The sequence below is a fragment of the Rhineura floridana genome, chromosome 1 (assembly GCF_030035675.1).
Source record: "Rhineura floridana isolate rRhiFlo1 chromosome 1, rRhiFlo1.hap2, whole genome shotgun sequence".
In the NCBI taxonomy this organism is placed as follows: Eukaryota; Metazoa; Chordata; class Lepidosauria; order Squamata; family Rhineuridae; genus Rhineura; species Rhineura floridana.
In genome coordinates this window covers 287,998,840-288,017,306 of record NC_084480.1, presented here as the reverse complement: position 1 = coordinate 288,017,306, position 18,467 = coordinate 287,998,840, and the positions used below count along the sequence as shown (strand labels likewise).

The 18,467-nt window shown below is 43.3% G+C and overlaps 1 long non-coding RNA gene across 1 annotated transcript; it reads right to left on the bottom strand.

Annotated features, from left to right (window-relative positions):
- Positions 1–2,874: 2,874 nt before the first annotated feature.
- On the bottom strand, positions 2,875–17,973 carry LOC133375611 (uncharacterized). Its single transcript, XR_009760261.1, has 3 exons — positions 17,639–17,973; positions 16,327–16,627; positions 2,875–4,123 (listed from the first exon to the last, which is right to left on the bottom strand). It is a non-coding gene; the product is annotated as an uncharacterized LOC133375611 (long non-coding RNA).
- Between the last annotated feature and the right edge of the window lie 494 nt (positions 17,974–18,467).

Sequence of the window (18,467 nt, the reverse complement as noted above, 5' to 3'; positions counted from 1 at the left end):
GGGGCATGGAGTTAGAGGAAGGGAGGAGTCCCATTGTGCAAGTGGAACTCCACTCACACAGCATTGGCAATCCAGAAAAAAACAACCCGCTATGATGCGTTCTCTCAATCCCTTCATACAAAATTGCTCATAGTTGTACCAAAGATTTAAGGCCTATTTGCATGTAGATTTACTGAAACAGCATTCTTGTGAAATACTCTTGAGTATCTCATCTCTGGAATGCTGTCTAACCTTGAACTTGAAACTTTGTGAAATATGTGTATAGTGTAAAATACCACAACATGAGAAACATCTTGTATCTAACGCCATTGATTGTTAGCTGCTGCTGAATTCACCAGAACGGAACAGACCATCTGAATTTTAGAACTCTAGGTAATATCAAGTAAAATATGCTTTTTTCCCTCCAGCTATGTATTACCTATGTGCTTTTTGTCTTACTAGGGGAACAGCAGTACTAGGATGAATTATATGTATTGCTGCAGAGAACGTCAGGAGGCAGCTGTACAGTGTGCTTGGAAGATACTGACTTAATACATTCATTAATTGGGTGGGCTGAGTTACTCTGGTATGATTTGAGCATGAACCGGGTTAACACTTTCTTAAGCCGCTGCAGTTAACATTTGCAAAGTTAAAAAATAACATCTATATTCCTCAAAAACTCTGAAAGCTGTTTTGTGTTGGAACATTATAAGCATTTTGGAGAGCTGTCTCATAGTTGACAAATCACATTTGTTTTTGTTGATGGTGCACATTGGTTTTCTGTTGCTCCAGAGGGTAGGATCTCAACCTTTGGCTTCAAATTACAAGAAAGGAGTTTGATTAAACCAGCATGGTGAATATTTTTCAGCCCAAGAGCTGGCCATCTCTTTCAAGGCAACATGTTGCACATGTATACACATTAAACATTAGGAAGAGTTTCCTAATGGTACAAACAGTGGAGCAGTATGCTTCATAAGGTGGTAGACTTTCCTACATTAGAGGTCCTTAAGCAACAAGGTTGGATGGCCCCTTGTCAGGGGTGCTATTTTAGTGTAGTTAATGTGGTTAGGGTATATGACCTTTGATGCCCCTTTGAATTCTATGAAGAACCTTACTAGTTAAACTTTAATTGTAAACCACACCCCCTGGGGAAGAACTAAGATTAAACCCTGCTGCATTAGACAAGAGTTCATCTAGTCCAATATTCTGTTTCCACAGAGGCCAGCAAATTGCCTTCAACAAGCACATAAACAGCATATGAAGGCAACTATCCCCTCACTACCCACTAGCACATGGTATTCAGAGGTACACTGGTACTGAACATGAAGATTCTGTTTAGCTATCATGGCTGATCCTAGTGAGAGCCTGATGATTTGCTATCAGACTATTCCTCAGGATTTGTATTTGTGGCTTACTATAGGATGAGGCTGTGTGTGAAGCACACAGTACCCAGAACTCTTAACAAATATAATTGGGGGCCACAGTAATGTAAGAGTTGTGACTATCACAGCACAATAAGGAATAGCACTTAGATTAGTATTCTGTTCAAGAGTGAATGCATGCCATGGATAAACAGTACTGTCGCTCTAAGTGTTTAATATCTGGCCACTTTATGCAACATGGAGCCTTTTTGTGTTTCTGATCCTTGCACACTCAAAACTACGATTTTGCTGACCTAAGAATAATTACAGGTGGAAGAGTTTTGTGATGCTGTACACTATGCATCCTAGCTAAATTGATTTTGAGTTTGTTTTCTTAAACTCATTCATGTTACAGTTCCACTGTAGTGGAGCATCCTGTGTTAGAAAAATTAATACGGTCACTTTCTGCCCCCACTAATGCTATAGTGTAGAAGAATCTCCCATTGGATAGCCTTAAATTGTCATTTCTAGAAGGGGGTGTGCATATAACATGTGCAACATTTTTCAGTTCAAGCTTTCCCAGTTGAGAGTGGACATGTTTCACATGACCTTGGGCCTCACCCAGAGTTCTTTTTGAGTTGTATATGTCTGTGCAATGTAAATATATGTAGGGTGTGATGATCATGATGATCCCACATGGAGCCCTTCCACCATTTAGTGCAGTCTGTTGCTTCCTCTGCCGCAGGGCCATTTCCAGGTACTAAACAACTTGTGCCACACATGACACATATTTGCATAAATGTATAGAGTGCCCCTGGGCAAATTAAGATAGTGAATTAGTGGCTGGAGTATCACCAGCATTGCACTTTGCAGTGCGCTGAGTCTGTAAACAAATGGGAGGGGGAGCTTTTAAAAGGGGAGGGGCAGGTGATCTGGGGCTTGGCACAAATGTCCCAGAGTTTGGGCTCCCTAAACCACCCCTGCTACATAAGGCTTGGTACAGCAGGACACTTCCCCAACGATGTGTGGTTGAATGGAGGGTGCTGATGGTGGGCCTGTCCGGTGTGGCTAAGCAGTGCCAGAAGTCTAAGGCTGGTGTAGCAAAGGTAGAGTAACTATGTTCCTTATGGTGCTCTTCCTGATGGTTGAACTTGCAGGTCAGGTGAGGGGAACCCTTGACCTGCCACATGTTGAACTACAACTCCCATCAACCCCAGCAAGCATACCCAATGGCCAGGGATTATGGGAGTTGTAATTCAGCAATCAAACTACAGTAAGACCAACTGGTGCCGTTTTCAAACCCTGCTTTTGGCAGGGATTGGCCATACTGCAGCTTCTGATCAGATCCTAATGGGACTTGAAGTTGCCACCAATCAGCTGATCACTGCTGTTTTCACACCCCACTTTTGGCTCCACTTTCAGAAGATATGAACACAAGCCCCAATTGCCAAAGAACAATCAGGAGTGCATTTTATTATTTATTTATTTATTGCGTTTATATACTGCCCCCATAGCCAAAGCTCTCTGGGTGGTTTATAACAATTACAATTAAGAACATTAAAAACAAGTATACAAACTTAAACCATACCAAATTAAAACTCATAAAAACCGATAAGCAAGTTAAAAACACATGCTATTCAAATGCTGTTAAAATGCATGGGAGAAGAAGCATTTTAAGATTCCTGCTTGTTCCTTTGCAGCAGCATCTTCCCTGCCTCACACCTTGTTGTCATATATGATGTCAGGTGTGGGTGTCTTGGAGAAAATGGCCTGACAAGTCAAACTGGGACCCCTGCTGGGAACAAATTAGGCCCACAGGCCAGAGATTGTCTATAGTTGGTGTAGGCAGTTGGATTATTTCTTACGGGGTGTTGATAAAAGCTTTCATCATCATCATCAAAAACAGCAACAAGAATCAAAGCCATCAACAGCTCTCTCACTACATTAAGCAGCGACAGAATCAAACGGGTGTTTTTAAAGGACTGTTTTCAATTGCTGGCAGAACGCAAAGAGGAAGGGGCAGGTACGTATAAGGTGCAACCAGAGAACCCTCTTGCTTAGGAGCTGCCTTCATAGTGTGAATTAGATTAATGTATTAATAAGTAACATATGAAAAATACTGCATTGACTAGTTTAAATCAATGCCACATGCTGTCTCTTAATTCTCTGCAATAATGCAAAGGCTTGGTTGGAAGAAAAAGTTTGTTTATTTATTATTTGACTTATATCCTGCCCTTCCTCCCAGCAGGAGCCAAGTTCACTCATTACCTTCCAGCAGTCCCCCGTGTGTGTGTGCGCATGCACGTGCACCTTCAAGTCAATTACGACTTACGCCACCCTATGAATCAGTGAGTTCCAATTGCATCTGTTGTAAACCACCCTGTTCAAATCTTGTAAGTTCAGGCCTGTAGCTTCCTTCTTGTTTGGTCTTCCTCTTTTTCTACTCCCTTCTGTTTTTCCCAGCATTATTGTCTTTTCTAGTGAATCATGTCATCTCATTGTATGTCCAAAGTATGATAGCCTCAGTTTCATCATTTTAGCTTCTAGTGACAATTCTGGTTTAATTTGTTCTAACACCCAATTATTTGTCTTTTTTGCGGTTGATGGTATCCGCAAAGCTCTCCTTCAGCACATTTCAAACGAGTTGATTCAACAGCCTCTAGCATAGCTGTAAAGGGGTACTTTTTCAGCAGCTCCCTGTACCATCCATTACCGGTCTCATATTATGCAGCAGAACAGACAAATGCAGTAGTCCTATGGTGGCTGGGGAATTGCAGAGTTGCCTGACAAAAGCAGCAAAAAACCAAGAGGGAAAAAGAAAAATGAGACATAGAATTGCTGTAATTATCCAAAACCAAAACAACTAGCAGGGAAGAAGGGGCACATATGCAGGGGGTGGTGGTCAGCGCCCTGGATTTTTTTACAGCGAATACTGCCTCTTCCCCTCATTTTTTAGACATTTTTTAAAATTGCTTATAGCAGGGGTAGCCGTTGTGGTGGCCTCCAGATGTTGTTCGGCTCCACCCTCATCAGCCTCAGGCAGCACAGCCAATGATCAGGGATGATGGGAGTTGGGAGTCCAGCAACATCCGGAGGGCACCGTATTGGCTGTCACTGGCTTATAGGACAGCCGGACATAGACCACAGCCACCAACCAGCTTAATTTCCCAGAAGCATCTATACACAAATTGGCATGTGCAAATTTGTGTCATAGGCCAAGGCCACTTCAAGTATCTAGCAACGTCCTGAGTCTGCTCTGCCTATAAGGAACAGGCAATGTATAGGGCTTGCACAACCCATCAGAGGTACATGAGCCACATTTCCAGTCCAAGGAGAAAAGTAGAAAAAAATCCCTGTGCTGGACTAGAGCATTTAACAAATACTGGGAAATCCTTATAACAGTGACAAAGCAACCCACATACCTAAAGAAACCCCAACACAGATGTTCACTAAAAATATTGCTTGCCCAGGTGTGTAAATGCTGGAATCAGGCAGCACTGGGTCTTGCAAACTACTTGTCAGTCTCACAGTTTGAAAGCTTCAGAGACAGTTTTGACAATAATAATGGGGGGAACAATGCCTGCATCTTCCAAAAGCTGGTTTGGACACCTGGCTTACTTAGACAGAGACTTGGGTGCATACTGCAAACTGAGACATTCAGAGGCTCTGGAGAATTTGGTGGTGGCAGGGAGACAGAATGGCACTTGGTTAGTTAATGGACTGAACATTGGGAACTGGTCCAATTTGTATTCTGGGCTAGCTAATTGCAAACCTCTCTGCAGCATCAGTGTGCTTCACAGTTTCCAAGAAGTGAAATGCCTGGCAGCCTTTAAGTCACTTCATTTGTCGAGCTGCTGTAGAAGGAACCGGAAGTACAAATGCTTCAGGCTTCGTTTCCTCATTTTTCACCTAGTCTGTCGTGTCCCAGCAACTGACATTCAAAGGCATAATGCCTCTAATCTTGGAGGGAGCATAGTTAGCCATTATGATTACTAGTAGCCATTATTCTCCATTTATTTGCCTAGTCCTCTTTTCAAGCAATCTAACAGCATCTTTTGCAAGGAAATTCCATACTTTATACACTTGCGTGAAGAAGTACTTCCTTTTGTCTGTCCTAAACAGCTTCATTGGATGACCCCAGATTCTAGTATTGTGAAAGAGGGAGAAAAACATCATGCATAATTCTATATACTTCTATCTTGTTTCCCCTTCCTCATCATTTTTCTCAACTGCAAAGCCTCAAACGACAGCAGTAGACTATTGTCCTCTTATGTGTTGGCTTCAAATAAGCACCTGATTGGTTGGCCACTATAGGAAACAGGAAGCTGGACTAGGTAGGCCTTTGATTTTATCCAGCAGAGCTCTTGTGGTTATAAGACTATAAGCTCAGCTTCAGTAGGACACATCCTGCTATAGTTCTCTCTGTTGCCTTTTTTAGACATCGCTGTAAGTCCAACTATAGCTTACTGGGACCGCCACAGCTTGTAGGCTGAATACATCCCATACATTTAAAGCACATTTCCCTCCCCCCACCAAGAATCCTGGGAACTATAGTTTGTTAAGGATGCTGGGAATTGTAACTCTGTAGGGGGTAGACTACAGTTTACAAGATTCTTTGGGAGGGAAATGTGCTTAAAATTTGGATTAAATATATGGCGTGTACACAGATGTTGTTAAGGAGGGGAGAGGTTAAGCACGAACCTGGGTTTCAATAACATGCTAAACCAAATCTTGAGTTAGCTGCTGCACTGCAGTGAGCTAAAGGGAGCACGCTGTGACGCCCTTCCCTGGCTCTCCCTGTCAGGTTCCTACCTGCTTGTGGCTACTGCCTTTCACTAGGCACCACCAGGGACTCCACCAGTCCGGACTGTCCTTTATATGGTTTCTCTCTCCGCTCTAGCACAGATCTCACTAGATCCCCCTGCTAGGCAGCACCACCAGTCCCGTCCTGTAACCAATATTCCCAGAGACTTTGCCTGAGTCTCTCTCTATCTGGTTACTTTTGTGACTGCGTGCGTATGCTGTTCCCAACCCCTTGGTATCTATATAGATAACTCATATAACTCTGGGTTGCTCTGGATACTTGAAATGTTATTATTCTTCTCTTCACCGCTGCCACCATTCGTTACTGTTTCCCTTCAGCCTTGGTAATTACCTTGCCCTCCCTTCTGGTCTGTGAAAACCCCAGCCAAGGATCAGGCCTTCGGTAAACCAAAATAGTATTTATTAAATATCAGAAATAACAAGATTACTTTTATAATGGTACATAAGCATATGGTTTCATCTATTCCTGTGATACTTGTCTTATTATTAATCCGAACTCCAATTCCCTCTTTCTCCACACTCTCCTAACATCCACTACCAAACACCTTCTTCCTCTCACATCCACCAACTAACACCCACCTCCCAGATTCAACTGTCATTCTTCCATTTATACTCCCAGCCATTCAAACGCTCAGCCAATCATCCAGCAAGAGTAAGGGAAAACTTCCCAACTGTTGGAGCAGTACGACAATGGAACCAATTACTTAGGGAGGTGATGGGTGCAAAGGGAGGCAATAATCATTCAATATTTTCTGAAGGATGGCCTTTTGTGCGAGTGACTTTGGACAGGTAGAAACCAGGGTCTTAATCCTTATGTCTCCCAGGCAGTGTCTTCCTATGCCAGTATTGTAGTAGTTGGCCCAAGACTCCTATGCTAATGTCAGCGTAGAAACACATTCATTGTTCTGCCAGTTCCAATGTGTCTCCTCTCCACCTCTCTCTTCTCAACCCCCACCCCTTTTTACTGTAAAAACCTGGTGGGATCAGCTTGGCATTGAGTCATTCTGAGATCTCAAGTCTGCATCACCTTAACCAAATAAACATATAACTCATCATCACCATTTCACCAGCAGCCTTTCTGCTCTGCAGCCTAGGGCACAGTGAGCCTAAGACACCAACTATCAGCTAGATAATTAAAGAGAAAACAAACCTGAAGGATTTCCCTGCTATGATCATACCAAAGGTCTAGCTAGTTCAGTGTTCTGTTTTCCTTCAAGAGTGATGAGCTGGATGCCTCTGAGTGCTCACAAGCAGATCATGAAAGCAACAGCCCTTCTCTCTCTGTGTGTGTGTTTTGTTCAAACCATTCTATACTCAGATGAATAGTACCACTGAATATGGAAGTTCCATTTCAGCTCTCTTCAGGCATGTTGAAGCCACACACTGGAATCATGCAAAGCGGAGGGTGGGGTGGGGCTGCAGGGATGAGTAAGCTAGCTTCAGCCCCTTAGCATCATTCTTATGGCCCTCCATAAGTTAGAGGCTGACTCTCAAGCAGGGAGCTTTCTGTATGCTCCTTATGCATTGTTGAACCTGGGGAATCAGGCTCCCCAAAATGTGCAGGGAGCTTCCATGAGTACAAAAGGCTCCCATCTTCACACAGTCACTCTCCAACTCATGGGGGGCAACAATAACAAGAGGGCTTAAGAGATGCATCTGTCATGGTTTATATGTGTGGCTTAATCACCCCACAAATGTTTCTTCTAAAAGACACATAAGCCAGTGCTCATCACTGTACGTGTTATAGCAGATCTCTTTAAATTATGTATGTTATGCAAAGAAGAACTTGTTACATAAGAACATAAGAAGAGCCTGCTGAATCAGGTCAGTGGTTCATCTAGACCAGCATCCTGTTCTTACAGTGGCCAACCAGATGCCTCTGGGAAGCTGCAAGCAGGAGCTTCTTGTTTAAAAACAGCAACCACTTCTGTGTCCCACAGTATCTTTGCAAGGGAGGATAGGCAGATGACCAGAACTGGCCACGTCCCTGTGACCTCATTGCCCACACCCCCATGACTTCCTAGCAGCCCTGCAAGGTCCAGTGAGCACTAGCTCCCACTTGCTGGGGACCAACAGCAGCAGAAGGCTAGTGCCTTTCTCATCCATCCTGTTTGTAGGCTTCCCAGCGGCATTTGGTTGGCCAGTGTGGAAAACAGATGGCTGGAACCTTGGGGGAACTTTTGGCTCTCCAGATGTCGCTGAACTACAATTCCCACCATACCTGGCCACTGGCCAAGTGTGCTGGGGCTGATGGGAGTTGTAGTTGTAGCTCAGCAACATGGGGGGGCAAACATTTCTCACTCCTGAACTAGGCCTTTAGTCTGATTCAGCAGGGCTCTTCTTCCCTTCCTTTGCCAGAGAAAGGCACCCCAAATTTCAAGCTGTGCATACCATTTAATTCCTTTGCTCTAACTAAAAGAAACATTGGCTGTCAGCCTCTATACTTAACACTGCTGCTTCTACCCTGTTCCTCGCAGCTGACTGGAACCCGCAATGTTACCAGTAGATTTCTCAGTGATAAAACTGCAGCCTGAGATGTTGTTTTCAAAACATTTCCTTCCAGAAGTATTATGCTCATTTCACTGTTGGTACATTATTTTTGGTACATTATTTTCGTTCCTTAACTTCAAATTACAGTCTTCAGGGAAGAAAAATATTGTGCTAATATAATGCAGAGAGATATTTGGAAATTAATACTAAAGGTATCCTATTTCAGCTTTTGTATATGTGTCCTTTCAGCCTCATCTATATTCTGCAACTAATACCTGAGATTTGGGGGGCTTAAGAACATATTCAATCATATGTGATTTAAACTGCAGTGAAGTTCAGTGGAATGGCTCTGATCAGTGGGAATATGTAGGAACAATTGGAACACAGGATTTATACTGAGTCAGACCACTGGCCCACCTAGCTCTTTGTTGTCTAAACTGACTGGATGCATCTCTCCAGAGTTTCAGGCAGGAGGTTTTTCCCCAGCCCTACTTGGAGATGCCAGGGATTGAACTTGGGACTTTCTGCATGCAAATCTGATGCTCTACCACTGAGCTACAGCCTTCCCTCTGTTGCTTGTTTGGAAAGAACCATGTCATGTAGGGCCACCAAGATCTGTGATGAGCAAGGACAGCACCTGTACAGTTATCTGCTTTCCTTAGTTGTACAAATAAGTTCTCAAAGGCTATCTCCTCCTCACCACAAACATTGTTAGAATGCACTGCAACACATTGTGAAGCTTGCCCCAGAGGTGGTCTCCTTTCTGGTAGGTATGTAATAAAATGCAATCCCCGTTTTGCACTTGACTCTCAGGCCAAGTCTTTCTGGTAGCTTAAGCCAGAGGCTGTGGTTGGAAATCTAACCTAACCTAATGTGGATTTCACTCAAGAATTTCCCCTTTTATATCATTTTTTCAGCCCTGCCCCTTGACTACACCTACAGAGGTCAGTTCACAGGTTCATGTGAGGCTTCTGCAGATAAGCTGTCCTCCTTATACGTCACTAGATCATTCTTCCCATACGACTCCATCACACACACATTATCTACTTATACTACACTGACAGACTTTAAAAAAATTAAACCTGTATATTGGTCTCCTGGAGGTAAAAATTCTTATTTGCCTTAGCTGACCAAGTTAGCCATGTAGCTTCAGTTGCTAGAGTGTCTCAGGCAAGATGCCCTCTGTAAGTACCATCCTGAGTGTGCCCACCTTATTCTCACTGTTGTTTGTTTAATTATTATTGCATTTATATCGAGAGCTTGGAAAAGTTACTTTTTTGAACTACAGCTCCCATCAGCCCAATCCAGTGGCCATGCTGGCTGGGGCTGATGGGAGTCGTAGTTTTAAAAAAGTAACTTTTCAAAGCTCTGTTTATATCCCAGCTTTCCTCCAAGGTCAAGGTAGCATATATAGTTCTCCCCCCCTCCCCATTTTATCCTCATAACAATCCTGTGAGATAGGTTACGCTAAGAGACTGTGACTTGCCCAAGGTCGCACAGTGAGTTCAAGGCTAAGTGATCCCCCAGGTTCCAGGCCAACACTCTGACCACTACACCACATTGTTGTTGCCCCTGCACATTTGCTTGCCCTCTCTCCTTTGGGCCCAGCCCACACAGAACAAGAGGGAGATGTCAAGGTAAGCAGAGGCCGCTGTTGCTCCTCCTCCCAATGCTCACTTGGTTAGAGGGGCCAAGTGAACATGCAGCAACAAGCAAGAAGGAAGAGCAGCAGGGCCAGGAGGCATCAAGAGTTGGCAATGGGCCCCTGCAGGGGTTTGGGCCTTGCCATGTGCCCAATGATACTGACCCCCTGGCACTCATTTTCACATGAGCTGCAATCTGATTCTTTCAACTGGGGGGGGGGGTATGCCAGGAACTGAACATAGGAACTTCTGCATGCTCTCTACTACTGAGCTATGGTCCTTTCCTTATCCAGATATCACTGCAACACAAAAGGAATGCATGAGGCAAATTTAATTTATACGTGATGCAAGTGAGAGATTCACAAGCGGACAGAGGAGGGCCAGGATCTCTTCTCAATCACCCCAGAGTGCAGGACATGGAATGATGGGCTCAAATTATAGGAAGTCAGATTTCGGCTGAACATCAGGAAAAACTTCCTAACCATTAAGAGCGGTACGACAATGGAACCAGGTATCTAGGGAGGGTGTGGGCTCTCCAACACTGGAGGCATTAAAGAGGCAGCTGGATAGCCACCTGTCGGGGATGCTTTAAGTTGGATTCCTGCATTGCGCAGGGAGTTGGATTTTATGACCTTATAGGCCCCCTTCCAACTCTACTATTCTATATGACCTGGGTTTTTTTTGGGGGGGGGGGGAGGCAGCTGGGTGCAAGGTTAGCATTTTGAACTCCTCCCCCCAAACCCAGCTAGTCTTGCCTCCAGACTGTATTTTGTGAGAGGGATTCAACTGCATTATGAAATTTAGGTACATGCAATTAAAGTAGATTAAAGTGCTCTGTTACTTTGACACAAGAAATCCACTTTTTAAATTAAATGACTGTTTGTAGCTAGGGAAGTGAGAGAGAAATGCACTAAAAAGTGTAGAATAGTTAATGAGAAGCACAGTCTTCATATAAGCAAATCAGAACAAATATTTGTTGTTGTATAACCTCCTTGCAAATAGATCAGAATGAGTTATAAATAAAGGCCAGACATCTCTGTATATGCTTTCTGCAAGCAAATCAGGATGGATCCTCAATAAGCAGAGAGCTCCCAGTCCAGGCTCATAAACAGTAGCTCATCTGCATCAGGGGTCAGCATTGGCTTGGTACTGAACTTGTCACGTGGCACAGCCATTACACCCAAGCAAGCTTGAACAGCCTACCTGTAGTTGCCGGGGCTTAAACGTGGGACCTTCTGCATGCAAAGCAGATGCTCTCCCACTGTAAGTGGCCGTTGAACTTTGCTGTCACCATGAACAAAGGAGTCACTTTTCTGTGAGCTGCTCCTATGCAACTGAGAGAACTTTTTAATGTTTTGGTTTTGTTAAAATCTAATAATAAACAATAGGAATATATACAAAAAGAACAATACAAAGAATATCCTCATATTATGTTTTTAGTGCTTATATCATTTGTTTGCTGCCCTGGGCTCCCGTTGGAAGAGTGGAATATAAATTTAATTCATCATCCTCTTCCTCCTCCTAAAGAAATGGGTTACATCAGTCGAAGATAACACAGGCGTGCTAACATTGGTAATCTAATCATCACATATTGTCTTATACCTACTCTCCAATCAGTCAACAAGGGATAGCACTGAACCTTTTGATGAATTCTAATTTAGCTGTTTCACCCTGCAGCCTTTCAATTTCCTTTACTCTAGTATGGCCACACAAATCTGACATCAGAAATGACAATATCTGAAGCTAACTGGAGGACATTTTAAGCTCTCGGGACACTCTGTAATTGACTGGAACTGTCAGACTAATCAGTCAGGACAGACCATAACATACTGCAACAAAGGAACTTCAAAATGCAACAGGACCATGAAACTCTGGCCTGAATTATATTTCATGAAGACATTCATTTCTATCACCTATGAACTGATTGGGACAACAATGCTTGTTTTTGAAACAAGCTACATGATTTATAAATGCCAAGAGGTGTGTTATTAAAAAGTGGATGCTCACTGTTAATAATGTAATGATTATCACCATCTGTACTTCCTGCGTTCAATTTTCTTCTGCCCTTAATGTTTACAATCTCCCATCCCAACCATGTGTATATATATTCACTAATAGGCAAAAAACTTTGTGGTTTAAGAATGTGCCAATAGCCAACAGATATTTCTATCCAACTTTAAAGAGCAGGGAAATTGGGCAGCTATAGTGAATGCACAAGGGGAGCAGGAGACCTGACCTCCTCTCTGAGATATTGGACTGCCCTACAAATATGTCAAAAAGCAAACACAATTTGGGTTGATCTTTCACAGTCCAATCCCCTTCCTGTGTAGCTTGGAAGAATTTGGTAACGTGTGCCTCCAAGTAGTGGCAACAACTGCCATCTCCAATGATGGAGAATTACATTTTTGTATGCGTGTTGGTGTTCTTCTTACCTTGTTTCTTTCCTGTGTTACTAATGTTTCTACAGAGAATCTAATCTAGAAAATTTTACTTCCCTCATTATTCATCCTAGAAATCTGTGTCAAATTTATTTTTAATAATTTAAAAGCCTTTTTATTGGTCAATGTCATATGGTGGTGAAGACAGCCTTTTGTGTTTCAAATTGGAGGTTATGTTCTGCTTCTATTTTGGGTGCATTAACAGTTGAATCTGAAACTGCAGTTTGATGTAAAATCAGACTGATTACAATATGTTGCTACTTCAGCAATGACTCTTAGCTGTGGAAAAAAAGAGGATGCATGTTTTCAGCCTGCTATGTTTAAACCACTTCATTTAAGACAAGGTGGGCATGGTCAATTAAAAGCATAGAGCACACCTAGAATTTTGCTAGAATATATTTCGCCTCCCATTGTTTTATCCTGTGCAAACTGAGACACTCCTGATGTCTACTAGAGGCTATTCTGCAGAATAATGCCATTATTCCACAATTATTTTTGGAGTTTTTTTAGTGTAAATTTTGCAAAGTGTTGCTGTACTTCACATATTCACAGAAATAGAAACAAAAGAAAATGATTTCCTATAGGAAACTTCACTAAAATTGCAAAGTAAATCAGACATAATTAAAGTGACCTTCTGAACTGTATCAACTGTCTTAATAATATTGCTTCCTCCCTGCTAAAACAAGATCAGCACAGCACATGTCTTGTTTCTGTTATTTGGGCTGATTGCAGGTGTTGCCATCACTCACCATATGGTCAGAAGCATGTTACCAAATTTTTCCAAGCTACATAGGAAGTGGATTGGACTGTGGAAGACCAACCCAAATTGTGTTTGCATTTTGACCAATTTGTAGGGCAGTCCAATATCTCAGAGAGGAGGTCAGGTATCCTGCTCCCCTGGTGCATTCACTATAGCTGCCCAATTTCCCTGCTTTTTAAAGTTTGATAGAAATATACGTGGGCTACAGGTATGTTCTTAAACCACAAAGTGTTTTTTGTGTTAGTGATTTTCTCTGCTTTTTAATACAGGAGGTAAGAAATGCGATCCTGTGCAAGTTTGCTGAGAATGGATTTATTTATTATTTATTTATTTATTTATTATTAGATTTTTATACCGCCCGACTAGCATTAGCTCTCTGGGCGGTGTACAACAAAATATAAAAATACATTTGCATGCTTTTTGAGTTCAGTGGGATTTACTCCCCTGCAGTCATGCTTAGGATAGGTGAAACTGACCACACGGGAGGGGGACGGTGAAGGAGGAGGGGAGGGGGGGAGGAGGGGAGGGGGAGGGGAGGAAAGGCGGAGTGGGAGGGGAGCAGGCAGGAGGGGAGGAAAAGGACAAGTTTGATCATTTGCATGTTTATTGAGTTCAGTGGGATTTACTCCTATGCAACCATGCTTAGGATAGGTAAAACTGACCGGGGGGGGAGGAGGGAGGAGGGGGGGAGAGGGGAAGGAGGGGAAAGGCAGGTCAGATAATTTGCATGCTTATTGAGTTCAATGGGATTTACTCCTATGCAATCATGGTTAGGATAGGTAAAGCTGACCATGGAGGAGGAAGAGCAGGAGGTGGAGGGGGAAGGAGCAGATTGGAGGGGGGCAAAGGAAGGGGAGGGCAGGTTTGATAATTTGCATGCTTACCGAGTTCAATGGTATTTACTCCCATGCAATCATGCTTAAGATAGGTAAAATTGACCATTGGGAGGAGGAAGAGGAGGGGGGATTGGAGGGGGAGAGAAGGGGCAAGAGGGAGGGGATAGGAGGGAGAAGGGAGGGTGGGTTTGATCAGTTGCAATGGGATTTATTTCTGTGCAATCATGTTTGAAAATGGCAATGGACAGCCTTCAAGTCAATCCCAATTTATGGCGACCCTATGAATAGGGTTTTCATAGTAAATAGTATTCAGAGGTGATTTTACCATTGCCTTCCTCTGAGGCTGAGAGGAAGTGACTGGCCCAAGGTCACCCAGTCAGCTTCATGGCTGTGTGGAAATTCAAACCCTGTTCTCCCAGGTTGTAGTCCAACACTGACCTGGAGGAGGGGCAGGAAGGAGAGGAGACTTGGTGGGTGGTTGGGCACTGGGCAGAGGGGAAGCCCCTTTCCTTTGCAAAAGGAAAACATTGTGAACAGTATCATTGCTTTTCAGCGTTTCCCCCACCTTTTTATTCTACAGCGGGCACACATAGCCTCCCACCCAAATTTAACCAAAGTTGTCCCTGGCCACTTCCACACCAGGCCTTTATTTCACTTTGGACAGTTATGGCTTCTCTCAAAGAATTCTGGGAAGTGTAGTTAGTGAAGGGTGCGAGCGTTGCTAGGAGATGCCCTGTTCCCCTCACAGACCTTCAGTCAGAGTGGCTGACTGTTAAATCAGTCTGGCCAGTGGAGCTCTGTCAGTGGAATAGGAGTCTCCTCTCAGCACCCTTCACAAACTACACTTCCCATGATTCTTTGGGGGAAGCCATGACTGTCTAAAGTGAAATAAAAGTCTGGTGTGGGTGTGGTCCCGATTAGGCAAGCCAAGCAGCTGGGAGTCTGGCTTTTAGAACACTGACAGTTGGTTCTTACTGAGCATGCCTGACACTATCATTCAGTTCAATGCAATATTTCTTAAATTAATTAAAAATCTGCTGGGCATTTTTTTTTAACTTTTAAACTGCAGAAGGGGCAAGGTCAGTAATAGGATTACAGACTCTGTGAATATGGCTGATTTTTAATGAATTTCAACAGATTATGAGAACAGAGAAAAAAGTCCAAAAGGGCTCTGGGTTTTTTTCTTTCTTTTTAGACTTTAAACTCTCTACTCTCTCTGACTGTTTTGTGTATCGCCATGAAAATTTAGAGGGTTGTTAAGCAAGTGTTTCTGAGTTCAGGACTATAAATTTTGTAAGGGTTTGTTTTGAAATGAGCTTATGGGAAGCATCAGAATGGCATGGTGGGGTATTTTCAATTTAACATTGCGGAATGTGAAAAATCCATGCTGGCTATAGTATAGAGCCACTCTTGTGGCTGTATAATACCTGTAACTCAGGATTGCATTCCATGTGTCTCCTGAAACGGTCTCGAAAGTGCATGGAAGCTTATGCCATAATAGATTTATTACTCTTTGAAGTACCACAAAACTCTTTGCTGCAACAGACTAACATAGCTGAAAGTCAGTTTAAGAATGAGCATTATTTCTCCAAAATTCAATAAAACCTTTTGGTTTGTGTGAATGAGTTTCCATGTTCATTCAAACTCCAAAATGCTGGAAAATAAAGCTGTTAAGGGCCATACCTTTAACAGATATGTTATTTAGACAACATTCATAATAGTAAGGTATCATATTCTGTGGTTAGTTCCAACCCACCACTACTTTGGAGCTGGATGACTGTTAGTAGTAGAGTGGTCCCAGATTTGTCTTCTGAACCAAAAGGTTTTTGTGTTAATTGAGCATGTTTATGTTTTGAGAAGACTATGTTTACAACTCTCTCATCAGGCACATTTGAAATTGAAAAGGAGAAACTCAGTGGAAAAACAAAGGAAGACATTCTCATTAATAAGAAATTCATACATAGTTTAGAAGGGAAGAATTCACATGCAACTTACCTTATGCCTATTGCATGGCTAATTTATTAAGTGAAATAAGGTAAGCAATAAGAGTTGCAACTTTTTTCCTAACCAGGCTCTTGTGTCTTTAATGGGGTTGACAACTTTTACTGGCTGCTGTTGCCTTCTTTTCCTGTAACAACTGGTTTGTTGGCTGCCATAGAAGGGGTCATGTTGGTTCCCATGCCCTACAATCACTCTGGCTAGCTTCTTTATGTTGCATGGTTGTTACAGATGCAGGCACAAACCCAATGGGTGGAGGTTTCAGGTCAATTGTTTCAGGTCAGTCAGCAAGCCTAGCCTTTAAAGGTTGTAATGGAAAAAACAACATTTATTAGATAAAGCACATATAGCCACATGCAGCCCCTTAAATCTACTTCCTCACTTTTCCCCCTTAAGTGTTTTCTGGGCCTGCAAAAGTTGCCTATCAGACACCCAGTCACTGCAACCAAAGAGATATTTTCTCCTCCCACTCCCATGCCTCTCAAACTATTCTTATTTATCACCTGTGATTTCTTCTCCTCATCTTCACACCTTTTGACTTACTTGAATTGTAAGCTCTTAAAGGCTGAGGCCTGCTCTGTAAGAATCTACCATAGCAACTGAAAGTTTATATACTTCCAAAGGCTAAGATTGGGTAGAAACTGTTGCCTAGCAACAGTAGAATAACAAAGTCCATTGACTTAAATTGGCCAGAAAAATGCAATTTAAATAAAAACTACAAACATGCACAACTCATGGGGGAAAGTACATATTAGACTAGGGGTGGGAAACAGGATCCAGACACTAAGGCAGATCCTGAGCTTCCCAACCTCCACCCCTGCCATTTTGACAGGTTGGTGGGATTACCCAACTGTCATCACCCGATAACATCAGGTGACCCAACAAGCCCTGCTTTGGGCATGGATTGGCTGTACTGAAGAGTGCAACTGAGCCCAGCAGGGCTTGTTGTAAATACTGATCAGTCAGCCCTGAAGAGGAAGACCCTTTGTATCGCTGGTTTGAATTTAATTTTTTTCATCACCGGCTTCAGTTCAAGCTTGATTCAAAGAAAAAATCAGGAGCACACTTAAGAGTGCCCTCCCAATTCTTCTTCATTTCATCCCCGTTATGAACCTTCAGGTCACAGTTTGAAGTTTTCCACAGCTAATATATGACAGGCAGATGGGCACTCTTTATAAGCTAACGTCATAATTGTAAAGTTGATTAATCTATTTTATTGCATTGTTATGTGTTGCTGTTTTATTTCATTTTTCATGCGCAAAAATGCTTGAAATTGTTAATTAAATAAGGTAAAAAAAGCAGAAATTACAGCAAACCCTGCAAACAGACGCTTCCAGTTGCAAGCGGGAGTGCTGAATTGTACCCAGGCCCCACGCCAGCAGGTGGCCAGGTCGGGCACTAGCCAAGGGCACATGACCTCACAGAGTCCTCTCACTGGCCTCTGCCCAACCGCAGGTAGAGTTACCAGCTCCCTGGGCTGATTCCGTCTCCAGCATTGGCGTTTCCCCTTTAGACTACAGCACAAGAAGACGCATGACGGCCCGATTTGCACCTTGGTAGGAAAGAGAGGGTCAAAACACCACTATTTCGCGCAGCTGCGCAGGCGCTGAGGAGAGAGCAGGGCGGGGTGTTACCGCTGGGGCCAATGAGGAGGCTGCTGAGGTGCGGGGAGAAAAAAGCCGCCCCGGCTGACTTGTAGCGGCAAGAGGCGAGAAGAAAGCTGATGCGTGTGCAGCCAGAGGATAAATCAAGGCAGCCTCGCCTTGAACAGTTTCTTGCGCATTTGGGCTCCGCTAGCCGAAGCAATTGGGGTCTCTGAATCCAGGCGCGAGTCGCTGCCTTCTCTCCACCGGGCGAGGCAGCTCTGTGGGGCTGCCAAGTTTGAGCCGCCACCGGAAAGAGTTCTTTTTCTTTCACTGGCTCTTTGTGCGGAGGGAGGGAGAAGAATGAATATTCCTGGCCTGATGAAGTTTGTCTGGGGCGGGCTGGATTTGCAGGCTTAACAGTGCAATTCTCAGAGGTCTCACCCGTTGGGCTTACGTTCTCGTAAGTGTGTTTAGGACTGTACGCACTATAAGATGCATGCATTATGGAAATGTGATTTTTGGAGTTGCTACTGACATTTTTAATTCTCATCT